General features: G+C 32.1%; 1 pseudogene; it reads right to left on the bottom strand.

Moving 5' to 3' along the window:
* Positions 1–8,003: 8,003 nt before the first annotated feature.
* LOC130803261 (serine/arginine-rich splicing factor RS2Z33-like) lies at positions 8,004–13,032 on the bottom strand (annotated as a pseudogene).
* Positions 13,033–14,737: the final 1,705 nt, after the last annotated feature.

The following is a 14,737-nucleotide window of genomic DNA, read 5'->3' as shown; positions in this document are numbered from 1 at the left end:
ATGGAAAATTAAATTGTTAAGATTTCTAATATTAAGCGTAATTGGATTGATAAATATAAATATGTCTTGTAAAATAAATTTCTATTGGTAATTTGTTTTTAAGGGAATTATTGAATTTTAGTAGTTTGCTTATGAAATGATGGGAATACTTTGAGCAAGTAAAGTCGTGCTTAATTGTAATTCTTGTTTTATTCTTAAAATTGCTTATCATGTTAATCAAATTATTATTTTTGATATAAACATAAAAAATTTAGACTATTGCAATATCAAAGTTTGGTCAACCTTGGCTTTTATTTTTATATCTCTCTTTGTTTGGAGCTATAAAATTTTATTTTCAAAGTAATAATAATAACAACAACAGCAACAACAACAACAATTACAATAATAATAATAATAATAATAATAAAGTTGGTGTGCTTGGTAGTTACATAACTACTGCTCCTCTCACCCCTTTGGATAAACCAGGGGGCGGTGTCCGCCCCATTGCAGTTGACACGATGTGGTGTAGGCTTGTGTCTAAGGTTGTCGCTTTAGTTGTTGGGAAGACCTTGGATGCCTTTTCGAAGATTTTCAGTTTGAGGTTGGCACACAAGGGAGCAATGAAACTATTCTTCATTTTGTTAACAGTCTTGTTGAATCCAAGGGAGATGTAGTTGGGACCTCTTTACTTTGGTGGATTTTTAAAATGCTTTTAATCTTGTTGATAGGAGTTTCATATTGTCTAAAACCCAGATTTAATGCCCCTCCCTTGCTCTGTGGGTAGAGTTTTGCTACTTCCAACCTACTAGGTTATATTACGGTGACTCTATCCTCTGGTCTTGCTAAGGTGTCCAACAAGGTGACCCCCTAGGCCCTTTACTTTTTTCCATTATTTTGCATCCCTTGGTTTTGAAATTCCACGGTCATGTAAGCTAAACCTTTAAGCGTGGTACCTTGATGATGGCACTATTGTAAGCGACACCCTTATGGTTGCCAAGACCCTACACATCATTAAGGAGGAAGGACCTTCTCATGGTTTGTTTCTTAATGTGGACAAGACTGAACTTTTCTGGCCTAGGGAGGATCCTTTGAAGTAGAGAGCTCAGAGTCTATGCTCCTAACATATCTCGTCCTAGTACGGGAGAGACACTACTTTATGGGCTTGTGAGTACAGGTTAGAGCTTTCATCGTGAATTTTCCTTATAAAGGGTTTCTAAAACCATTGAGCTCATGGCTGCTGTTAGCAAACTCTAGGATCCACAATGTGAACTTATCCTTTTTCACTATTGTGCTGGGATTGGAAGGTTATTTTACGCGCTCAAGACTTGTCCCTCAGATTCGTTTTTGGAAGCACAGCATCAGTTCGATCTTGCTTTGTGCACTTCCTTGGAGAAGATAATTACGGCCTCTGGACCAGGTTTTGGGGATTGGCAGTGGAGGCTAGCCACCCTCCCCATCAAGATGAGTGGCCTTGGCATTTACTCGGTAGGTGATGTTATTAAATATGCTTTCCTTGCTTCTCGTCTTTAAACCGGCTCGCTCCAAGGTAAGATCTTGGCCAACAGTGATTACTCTTCTCTGGGTCCAGCTTTTTAACGGGCTCTTGCTCTCTTTCAGATTTTTTATGGCTCCAACGCTCTTTCTCTCAAAACTGAACATGTTGCCCCCAGATGATAAAAAAGCTGGCAGGGGCTTATTTTAGCGTTGTTGAGAAGAGCTTTGCATCAAGTTACATGCTCACCCCAAGACAAGTTTCCATTCTCAGCTCCACTCGTGAACCACATGCTCAAGATTTTCTGTTGATAATCCCTATTGATGGTTTAGGACAGAAGTTGAATCATCGTCAATTCTGATCTGTTTTATGCTATTGACTTACCATCCCCTTATTTACTGAAGGTAGTTTATGCCCGAGCTGCAACACCCCCAAGATGGACAAATGTGGTGATCACGCTGTTAATTACTCTAGTTAAATTGGCGTGAAGTTTCGTCACAATTTGGTTCGGGACATGCTCGTGGAAATCTGTTGTAAAGCTGGGATTTCGATTCGTAAGGAGGCACCGGTAGGGTTTTCTCCGGAGGCAGGGAAAGATCTTAGGCCAGCAGACCTCCTTCTAATTAACTGGCTTCATGGTAAAGATGCTTACGTGGATGTAACTGAAGGGTTGCTCTTTAACCAATGTGGTAGAAAGAAAGAGAATGAAATACACTACTAAGTGTGAGGAGAATGGCTACAAATTCATCTCCTTTGCTTTGTGCGCTTCCTTAGAGAAAATAGTTACGGCTTCGGTACCAAGATTTGGAGATTGGAAATGGAGGTTAGCCACCCTCCCAATCAAGATGGGTGTCCTTGGTATTTTCTTAGCAGGTGATGTTATTGACTATGCCTTCCTTGCTTCTCGTCTCCAAATCGATTCGCTCCAAGCTAGGATCTTGGCTAACAGTGATCTTCCTTCTCTAGGCCTTACTTTCGAACGGGCTCTTGGCGTCTTCCGTGTTCTTTGTGGCAGCAACGCCTTTTCTCTTAATGATAAATCCGCTGCCCCCCATATGATGAAAAAGTTAGCAGGGGCCTATTTTAATGTTGTTGAGAACAGCCTTGTGTCTAGCTACATGCTCACCCTAAAAAAATTGTCATCCTTAGCTCTACTCAGGAACCACATGCACAAGATTTTCTACTAACAATTCCCATCGATGGCTTGAGACAGAAAATGAATCCCCGACAATACCGCTCCATTTTATGCTATCGGCTCACCATTCCCTTATTCGTCAAAGGTAGTTTATGCCTGAGCTATAACACTGCTAGGATGGATATATTGGGGGATCACGCAGTCCATTGCTCAAGTGATGTAGGTGTGAAGTTTTGACATAATTTAGTTCTAGACATGCTTATGGATATTTGTTGCAAAGCTGGGATCTCGATCCGTAAGGAGGCGCCGTTGGGGTTCTCTTTGGAGGCGGGAAAAGATCTTAGGCCAGCAGATCTCCTTCTCTTTAATTGGCTCCAGGGTAAAGATGCTTGCATAGATGTAACTGGAGGTTTGTCCTTTGCTGGCATAGGAGTCTCTTCATGGGCCCCTAGTGTCTTTTTAGCCAATGTTGTAGAAAAAAAGAGGAAAAAATACACTGCTAAGTGCAAGGAGAACGGTTACAAATTCATCCCTTTTGCTTTCTCCACCTTTGGAGAGCTAGGTGAAGACGCCCTTGACCTGCTATCAAGGATCGCATCGGTTTCTACGAGCAACTCAAGTATCACCAAGTCTAGGGGCTACATTTTCCATCGACTAGCCTTTTGTATTCAAAAAGGTGTGTGTACTCAACTTGCTCGACTCCCCACCAATTTCTTGTGGGCTACATTCTTTAATTATCATTACGTATTAAAGTAAAAATTCTCTAAAAAAAAAGTTTTGTTTTTACATTCATTTTCACTATCATGTACAAAATACAAATAATTATTTCCATCATAATCTAAATCTGATAAAATTTATGGAGGATATTATATTAAAAATTATTTTAATTATTTATATGTGGAAAATAATATACTCCTATTTTGTTGTTTAAAATAAGATATTAATAAAATGATACATAAAAAAATAATTTATGCATTAAAATAACTTGGCTTTTTTTTATAAATGAATTGTTTTTTTTAGATTTGAAGATTAGTTTTAATAGTCTTTCAATGGTTTTTAGGAGTTGTCCCTCAGATTATAGGAAATTAGGGTTAGTGTAAGGAGTAAATAGGTAATTAATTTAGGTAAAACCAAAAGAAGTAAGGGCCCGTTTGGTTGATGGTAATGAAGTAATGGGAATGAAATGTTGTAATGGCAATAGTATTGAAGGAATGGATATGAGAATTGGTAATGAAGATTCTTTTGTTAGGTGTGCATGACTAATGAATAGTAATGGAAGATAATATTCCATTGATTGCATTTGGTTGTTAGTAATAAAATATGGTAATGACTCTTAGTTTCATTATTGTACATTTGTATCTAAAAACATTATTGTATCTAATGATTCTTTTTAATAATAATATTTTTTTGGATAATTACATACATTACCTTTTATTTCTTCATTATTTTTTTTTCTTCAGCTCGAAACAACATTACCTTATTTTATTACCACAGTAATACTTCATTACCATTACAGCCTAATACCAGGTTGTTTAATGGTAATAAAAATGTCTCTTTTTGGTAATTTTATTACCTTATTTTATTACCATCCATTACCATTGAAGGCATCCAAACAACCAAATTTTTTATTACTTAATTTTATTATCATTACCGCCCTCTAATACCATGTACCAAACGGGTGGTAAGAGTAAAGGAAAAAAAATGGTTAGTTAAAGTTTTAATCTTAGAGTTTAGTTAAATGGGTTATGGATTTATTTTGACCCAATAACAATACAAAATGTGAAACCAATTGAACTCGATTTTGATTTTATTTAATAAATTATAAATTTTTAAAATATTTTTTATTTTGAAATAACTTTTGATTAGTTTTATATTAACTTTAACATAATGATGATTGTATTTGTGTGTTAATGCTAATATGTGGTATTTATCTTTAAAATAAGAGTTTCAATTGTTGAAAATTTCCATTTATTAATTTTAAACAATTTGTTTTGAAATTGTTATTAATAATAACTTATTTTTGAATGCTGTACTATAATTTTCTTTTTATCAGAGTATCCTTTATCTAATAAATAATACTTACCTAAATATATAATAGTTTAAGCAATGTTAGTTTAACTTTTTAACATAATGGCAGTGTATCTATTTACAACATAAAACATAAAAGAAAATTAAACGTGGGTATTGCTTTTCTTCCCTATATAAATCATTCCAAGTTTCAATTGATAATTCTTGAATGATATTGGTAAAATTTAAATATAGATTTTTAAATGATTTTCGGTGTTATTATTTTGATTTTTGGAAAATTTGAGATGATTTTTACTATTAGTATATTACTATTGTTTTGATGAAAATTTGGATTGATGATTTTATTTTATCTATTAATACTTATGGTTTTAATATCATAACTTTGGTTTCCAAAAAATTTGTATAACTTATTTTACATTTTAAACATTTAAATTTACTAGAGGGTGTTTATTTTTTTCATTCTACCTAAAGCACATTATGACCGGCCTTGATAACATTTACTAGAATAATTGATGTCTTAAGATATATGCTATATATATGCTATTAAATGCATTTGTATTGAATTTACTAAGGTCTGGTCTGATCTGGTCTGATTTAGTCTGATCTGATCTGAATCTTTCTGATCTGATCTGATCTGATCTGGTCTGGTCTGATCTGATCTGGTTTGGTCTGGTCTGATCTGATTTGATTTGGTTTCATTAAGTTTGTTATTAATAATATTAAGGTATTATTATTATTATTATTATTATTATTATTATTATTATTATTATTATTAATTATTATTATTATTATTATTATTATTATTATTATTATTATTATTATTATTATTATTACTATTGTTATTGTTATCATTATTATTATTATTATTATTATTATTATTATTATTATTATTATTATTATTATTATTATTATTATTATTATTATTATTATTATTATTATTATTATTATTATTTATTTTTACTACTACTACTATTATTATTATTATTATTATTATTATTATTATTATTATACTCCAGGTTCTTAAAATCTCATTTCTAAAGTTTGTACTCCTGGTTCTTAAACAATGACATGATACAAGTAATTAATTTAATGTAATATGTGTCTAATTATACTCCCGGTGGACCTCTTTCTTAACCTCATTAATGTATATGTGTCGATAATTAATAATAATAATAATAATAATAATAATAATAATAATAATAATAATAATAATAATAATATTATTATTATTATTATTATTATTATTATTATAATATAATAATAATAATAATAATAATAATAAAAATAATAATAATAATAATAATAATAATAATAATAATAATAATAATAATAATAATAATAATAATAATAATAATAATAATAACAATAATAATAATAATGGTATGGTTTGATCTGATCTAATCTGATCTGGTCTGATCTGGTCTGATCTGATCTGGTCTGGTCTGATCTGATCTGGTCTGCTTTGATCTGGTCTGGTCTGATCTGAAACTTTCTGATCTAATCTGAATAGTTTTGATCTGATTTGATCTGATCTGGTCTGATCTGATCTGATTCCAATAAGAATAAGTAATAAGTTAAAAAAATAAGTTGAAGAGAACACCTTCTTAGAGTAATCCCTATTAAAATAGAGTTGTAATATCATACAATCTACTGATTCGTAAATTTTTGTATGATTTGTCACTTTATATAAGTATTTGTTTTAAGTGTCACTTCATATAAATAGTTGTGCAGCCAAGTATAATTTCATATAAGTATTTGTGTCAAGTGTCAATTCATATAAGCATTTGTTATGTCAAGTGTTCACTGCTTTCAATAAGACTCTCATATGCTTAATGTATAACTCTATGTATTTTTACATTTACTTACTCTATGTATTCTTGCATTTCAAAATTAAATTGAAACTACTCCAACTCCTCCATTTAATCAAACAGTAACAGTCCATCACCTACTTAATGGACGACTCTATATTCTTGCATTTTCTTATAAAATTTTATTATTATTATTATTATTATTATTATTATTGAACAACTCTTTTTTTCACCTAGTTTATGTACATCATATCAAATAGTATTCACATTAATAATATTATAACTACCCTTTGAAGTACTCCTCTCACTCCTTCCCGTTAATTTTGATTATTTTCCTCTTCACAATGCAATATTACTATAATATAATTCTTATTTATAGCAACATTTAGTATTATTGATATCACCATTTAGAATTATTATTATGAGGTACAACATTGAATGATTTATATCACTATAAATATACACTCGATAACACTTAAAATATTGCTAGAATCACAACTCAAAATTTATTTGTTGATGCAAAAATGAATTTATCATTTAAAAAAGTTAAAAAGATTAAAGAATTAAAGGGTTTGTTATTTTGTTAAGGTAAAGGAACTGCGTTCCACGTGATCATGATAGATGATGAAGTAGATAATTTTGTTATTTAACAAAATGAATTATGTAATTTATCAACCAATTAACAAGGTTTACTCTAACTAATTAATGCTATATTATTGTGTTTATGTTATATTTTTTTTTTCGATCTCAGAGAACTACAATTCAAATCGTCGTTGCTTACTATAATTTAATCAAAGTTTACTAAAATGTTTTGTTTCTTACCTCGATTGTAACTTGATTTCGCATGAAATGTACACATGATAATCTAGGTATGTAATTCAATAAATGAAAGCGTTTGGATTTCAATATATAATAATGTTAAAATTTATAATATAAAAATTTTGAACGAAATTCGTACATAACACGGGTATAATCCTAGTATATTTTAAAAAAATAATAAACTATTAGTGGCTCCAATTTTATACAAGTCTTATTTATAATTGTACAAGTTCTAAAGATCGTAATTGATCGACAAAAATTAAGTTTAGGAGAATGTTGGACACAAATAAATATGAACCATTAATAGATATTTTCTACTAATACTTCCTCTATTCATTTTTTTTAATCCTAAGACTCATTTGTCAATATAATAATTCTATCAAAAATATCTTTAATTATGTATAACTCAAAATTATAAAAAGTTAATATTAATAATCTTTGCATGAAAGCAAAACAAAAAAAATCTCACTTGAATATCATAGATTAAAAATAAAATATAAGTTAAGAGTGATAAATAAATAATGTCAAAAATCAAATGAGACTATTAGGATTTATGCTATTTCTTTAGTCCGAATTACATGTACTCGGAGAGAGCTATATTTTCCTTTGTAACAGTCTGTCTGCACTATATTATGTTGGCTATGTTGCTTTATTTTGACGTGGATTGACCTGATTAATACAATATTTTACATTTTTTTTTGTTTAATTTCTCAACTATAATCATTTCAATTATATTATTCTAAAAAGTCCATTAAAAATAATTATATTGTTGTGGTAATTGAATTACTGTATATAAAGAACAATGTCAATATCCTAATACCACTATTAGATTTAAAAAAAAATTAAACTATTTAAACTGTCTGATTCTAAAGAACAACTTTTAAATTTAGTCGCCTGCGGTTAGTTGGGCTATCATGAAGCTTGATTTGGGTTATTTTTACAAAAAAAAAAAATACTGAAAATACATTTTATCGCACCAAAAAACAAAATACATCAGTCGCCAGAGTTCAGTAAATTTTATATTACCAGCTGTGAGAAGTTCAGGAACGAATGAAAATAGACAAGGTAATGTTGTAGAATATACCAACAGTAGATTTTAAAGCTAAAGGAAAATGTGAAGTTCATTTAGTTAATAGTTTTGAGTTATGAACAAAAGGTAGAGCTACCACCATTGGCTTGTCTCTCATCCTTATCTGTGGGGCTACCTATGCAATCTGGGCTTTTCTCATCAGGTGATGGGGAGTGTTCCTGTCCCTTGATGCTACAGGGGAACCTTTTTGAAGTTTCGAGCTCCTGCTCTGGCGAGGACTCCTTGATCGCTTTCTTCTTGGTGGTGACCTCGACTGACTGCATGAGAGAAAAGTGTTTGCATATAGCATTAATTCACAGATTCAAACTAAAATCACACTAGCAAATCAGAGCATGGAAAACCTAAACCCAAACCCAACAAAAATCAGAACAAATTCAAACAGTGAACAAAAGCAATTACAGACAGCAGCATCCAGAGTCCAGGTCATCAAAGAGAATTTACAAACGACAACCAACAAATTCTATTTGAGTCTATTTTCGCCCATGTATATTTGAATTCACATGTTTGCTTTCAGTTCAAATATACATGGGCTTCAAAACAAACTCGATGACTCAACATTTAACCAACCTTTTACCCGACATCAAATATAACAACTATGTAAAAAAAAATATGGTTACAAGACCCAATATTGACCCAACCCGAAACATCTAACCCGAAATCAACCCGATAACCCGAATGAACACCTTTAGGCCAAGTATATATAAAGACCATGGCTCTAGTAACTCATATTCAAGTTTCAACTACTATAAGGCCTTAGAAAAACACATAGTATCTTATAACTATTTCTAGGCATATTAAAATGAAAAGTTCCATAGCTAAAAAGCGATCATGGATATAATGTGGAAATCACTTACTATACTTCCTGCGTTTCTATTTACTTGCAATACTTTGTGGTGTGTGGAAAAATAGCTTATTGGGCAATTTTAGTTTATTTTGATACAATTAGAGGGTTTGGTGGTCAAACCAGTCAATGTTAATGTTTCGTAAATTAGCTGGTTGAAACGGCTTATTATTATGAATAAGTTGTTTTTGAACAAAACTACTCATAACGGGTTTAAAATCAGCTGGGCAAACCAGCTAATAAAACCAGCTGGTCAAATCAACTATTGTAATCAGCTATCATATACCAGATATCGGCCCTTTGCCAAACAATCCTTTTGTCTATTACACTATTCATAATTGTTGGCTGAACCTTCTATAACGAATTATCTTTGACAGAAGATATAGTCATTTGAGATCTTATTGGCACGATTACAATATATAGTTTCGATGAATTAACTTTTTGTAATTTTTTACTTAAGAGATATTAGCACTGTAAAAAGCACATTGACATAGAGATATTTTCTAAGCAAAATATGGTCTACCCATAACATTCACCGTAGGAGACAAACATTTTAGAATTCATCTCCAGTCAGAAGAAACCCATGTGTATAAAACGAAACTGATGGGATTGGCAGTAAAACAACCAAAACAATTTGATTAAGCAGCACACCTGTAGCTTCGGCTCCTGCTGAAACTGCGGCTACGGCTCCTTCCTCTACGAGGTGATGCTGAATGGCAACGAGGTGTGGGTGAACATGAATCACTTCGACCACGTCTACCAAAAGCAAAAAAAAAACAGTTGAGGACCAGAATCAGCTCAAAGCAAGCCTCCTCAAAGTGAAAAGTTTTCATAATAAGATACTCCTCAATCTAGTTAATAAATAAGTTATTAGCATACAATTTCAACCTTACGTTTTCTTAGCCCTTCCCTACAGACGATTAATGTTGTGGAAAACTCATTGCAACATTAATAATTTATGAAATAGGTAGCTTTTGCTAAACAGGTAGCATAGGTGTAATGAGAGATGTCTTAAAAGAGAATGATGAGATTAAAATTAACACCTTAGTTTCTTTGAACTGTTCCGACAATTCCTTTGAATGTGCCCTCGCTCTCCACAGCGGTAACACTTGTTCTTCCAATTACCAGCTTTGCAATTTCGAGCCCAGTGGCCATCAAGTCCACAATTGAAACACAAACCTAATCCAGATGGTGGTTCCTAAATGATGAATATGAACAAACTCAGCACATCAAAAACTTGATTGTGAAATTTGACATTGCATTTTAACATGCAAGTAGCAGTCAGATGACATAAAGGATAATCTCCTAGACAACCACATTTAAACATTGACCATAATGCTTAGTTGACTGTGAATAGGACAACGACACTCATTGTGATTCGTAAAAGATAGAAATTTAGATAGAAAATTAAATTGATGTTGTTACCATCAGAAAACACCAGAAAAACTCAAATGAAAGAGCAAATAAATGATTGTCGTAAAAATTGAAGCAGCATACCCCCTTTGCAAATTCAACAACAATTCGACTACCACCGACATCTTGTCCATTTAAACTATGTCTTGCATCATCGGCATCACGAGGATTACGGAACTCCTGTAATTATACCATCACAAGAACAATACAAAGAGCTCATATTCGATTAACAAAAGCACAATTTAATATAGTGTGCTACAGAGAACAATAATTCATCCAACATTAAAAGGAAGAATACATACAACAAAGGCATAGTCGCGCTTCATAACCACGTCACGTACTCTGCGCAAATGGTTGCCATAAACAGTAAAGCCATCAGGACAAAACTATCGAAGGGTAGATACCTCGCCCTCCATAGATGAACAAACATCACTTTGAGAGAGTTGCCAATTCCATAAAAACACGCATAAATTATAAACAATCACCAAAGTCTCCTATACATTGCAAGAATAGGCACCAATTCCATCAAGGGCAACCATCACACCAGACCTCCAGGCTAGGCAAAAGCCTAGAAACCTTCAACAAGATATTCAAGTTAAGCCACACGACACATCAAGGATTGCAACAGTCCTGAACGAAGAATTCCATAAAGATGAAATATACATGATAAAAAATTTAGACTTATGCAAGAGCCCTCTTGAATAGCCGAAGCATAAGTCATTAGTCTAAAGCGGAAAAAGTCCCCTCACTAGTAGAACTTCATATATGGCACCAACTTGATTTTGCTCCTTTAAAGAGTGATACACAAGGATATAGCTCCAAAAGACACATTAATCATAGTAATATATGCAATTACATAAAACATATATGCAGTCATGAGAAAGAAAATTAACAGAATTTTAATTTGTCTTCAAACACTTGCACCGACTAAAAACAACATGCTACTCATAGAGAGGACCATGAAACAAATGCAATTGTCTTTTAGTCACAAATTGTCACACGAAGATACATTATAAAAACAATCATCAATCAAATGATTCCATTACCTTCCATATCGACTGAAAAGATCATCTAGATCACAAGTCCTGGTACGTGAAGAAAGGTGTCCGACATAAAGACAGGTACCCATGCCATGACGGTCACCCCGATCACCACGGTCACCATAAGGAGGCATTTTCCCAACTATCATATATAATAATAATCAGCTAAACCATCCATATTAAAATGTTAACTAATTTTGTGACTTGTTCAAGGTTGATATTACATTATAATTTAAAAAAAAAAACAAAAAATATAGTGTAACTTCACGCTTACTTGTTAGGGTTTTAGAATACATCAAGTAAAAATTTAGGATACGTCAAGTAGGTGTTCACAGTACGTTAAGTAAGTGTTTTTAGCATACTAAAGTTGTCAAGTTGTTTTTACATACTCAAACTCATACTTAATATATCTCAAACACCTACTTGACAACTCTAAATACTTGTTTGGTATACCCCAAATACCTACTGGTATATCTCAAATTCCTACCTGATATACCTCAAACACCTACCAGATATACCCTAAATACCTAATGGGTATATCCAAAAACCTACTCGGTATAACTCAAATACCTATTTGACAATTCCAAATACCTACTTAGAACATCCCAAATACATGCTTGGTATATCTCAAATCCCTACTTGATATGTCAAACTCTTATTTGACAACCCCAAACACCTAGTGGTATACATCAAATTCCTATTTGATATACCAAAATACCTACTTGATCTATATTAAATCTTGATCTATATTAAATCCTACTTGGTATACCCTAAATTCCCATCACAGTAATGTATAAAAGATAATAATTAGCATTTTTTAATTAATCAATTTTTGTAGGCCGGACTAATGAGAGTCGTCTCTCAAATCATTAACTGTTTAAACCAAACTTAAAAACCCACATACTTTGCTTTCATTTCTTATGGCATTTCATTCCTAGGGATTGATTAAAGTTGTTTTACAAACAAGAGTCTTCACACCTTCAATCTTAGATGTATTAGAGATAAAATTTCAATCTATAGGCCATAATCCTTACATTATTCCATACACAGATAAACAAAGATGCATTCAATAGTTTAAACGCACAAATCAGGCACTACAGAAACCTAGTTTTGTGAATTCAATACTTCCAAGTTGCAACAAGTGGTACTGAAAAATATCTTCAAAACAGTGTAGGACGGAGAAAAGTATGGGTATCAAACTTAAAATTCAAACAACAGCACAGAACTGAAAGTATACAAGATAGAAAGACGACAGTATGAAAAGTGAGGCGCACCTGAGTGTATGAAGAACAGAAATCGAATGCAAGAATGAAAACACTAGATTTTCTTGAACTAAGGGAAAAAGAACAACTTGCTTCTCTCTTCTTAATCCTAGTCTTAATCTTAATTATAATCTTAATATATAAAGAAAGATAAACCGAACGGTTTAGATACGTTGTCGATAGTATTTTAGTAAACACCTGGGTGTTTGGCATGAGTGTGCAAAAAAATCAGATCCGATTTCAAAATTTTGAATGGGATATTCAATTTTCAATATTCTTTTATTGTATTGTCATCTTTTTTTAATGAAATTGTTAAATTGTCTTTAGATTTAATTTTCTATAAAACACTTTAATCTTACTCCGTAATATTTTTATGTCTCTAAAAATAATCAATGAATACTTAAAATTTGTAGATTCAAAGCTTAGGAATTTCAAATAATCAAATCTTTATTAAATTATTTGAAAAAATAAAACAAGCAAAAAAGAGAGTCGCATGTGACTGCATGTCGGCTCGATCACGTGAAATGCGCGATTGGATCACGACCCAATTACACATTTTGCGCACGACCACCCTTTTCCTTTTTTCATTTTTTTGAAGTTGTGCATATATTATTAATTTTTATTTTTGTTATTAATTTATTTACTTTATTTAAATGATTTATTTATTTAATTTATTATTTAATTTGCATAGCACTCTTTTGAATTTTGAATTAGTATTATAATCAATTAAATTTTTTTATTTATGTAATTTAGTTAATTTATTTACATGCTTATATACTTTTAAATTATTTTATTCATTTAGTTTATTATTTATTTAATATATATTGTTAATTAAGTAACTAATAATATTTTAATTAATTATGATAATTGTAGTAAATAGCAGGTAACCAAGGTAAAGGCAAGGGTTTTTTAGGTGTTTATTGAGTGGGAACAGCTTTAGACCTAATTTACTAAGAGGGGACCCTCATAAGAGGGACATTATTGGTTCCTCTCACCGTATTAGGCAGGAGCAGGCAACCAAATACTGTCAGGCCTAGCGGTCGAGCATGTTGCACCAAAGTGCGTACAAATTTCGATGACCATATGCGCGCACAGAGTTATACGGGGGTCGAGTGATGATGACAATGACTACCAACGGTTTATAGGGCAGCCTGTAGATTGGACGGTTGTCTGAATCCATGCGGGCAAGTTTACACATGTTGGGCTTAGTATAGTGTTGCTTATGATGCTATAGAAGACAGCCAAATGGAGGATGCAGTTCCACGTGATACGAGACACCCACAGTTTGCAGAAACAGACTCACTGATCACGTTACCCCGGTTAAGGGGCCCAACTGACATTTGTTTGATACCTAGCTATGGAGGGCTTATAGCTAGGGTTATTTTTGAGGGTTCTGTACGCCTCCGATTTTGGAGTGTCGTACTAGGAAGAAGTCACTCGAGACCATCATCAAACTACAAGATATGTCTAATGAGTTGTACGGAGTGTTACTTGCCACTCCTTTAGACCACTTGTATATTATGCATCAGCACAAGGACAGTTGTAACACCCAAGAAACTAGTACCACATAATTATTTTTATATTAACGTCCTGTTTACAGTGTTTTCTGTTAAGGTAACATGTTCTTTCCCTGAATTAATCAAGATTAAAGGACTTGTTACACTACTCTAATTAATCTCAAATTTGGACACAAAACACCTACTTATGTTAATATAATTGAGTCCAAATTTCATAATCTGGGTAATTTTATATGTGGTCTTTTTGATTGGATTTGTAGAAGTGTACAATCTGAAAAGTCGGTTTTACCTATTGTTAATAAATTAGACTTAG

This window comes from Amaranthus tricolor, chromosome 16 (genome assembly GCF_026212465.1).
Source record: "Amaranthus tricolor cultivar Red isolate AtriRed21 chromosome 16, ASM2621246v1, whole genome shotgun sequence".
NCBI classification, from domain to species: domain Eukaryota; kingdom Viridiplantae; phylum Streptophyta; class Magnoliopsida; order Caryophyllales; family Amaranthaceae; genus Amaranthus; species Amaranthus tricolor.
The sequence above is the reverse complement of the archived record's forward strand: the minus strand, read 5'-3'. Positions and strand labels throughout refer to the sequence as shown.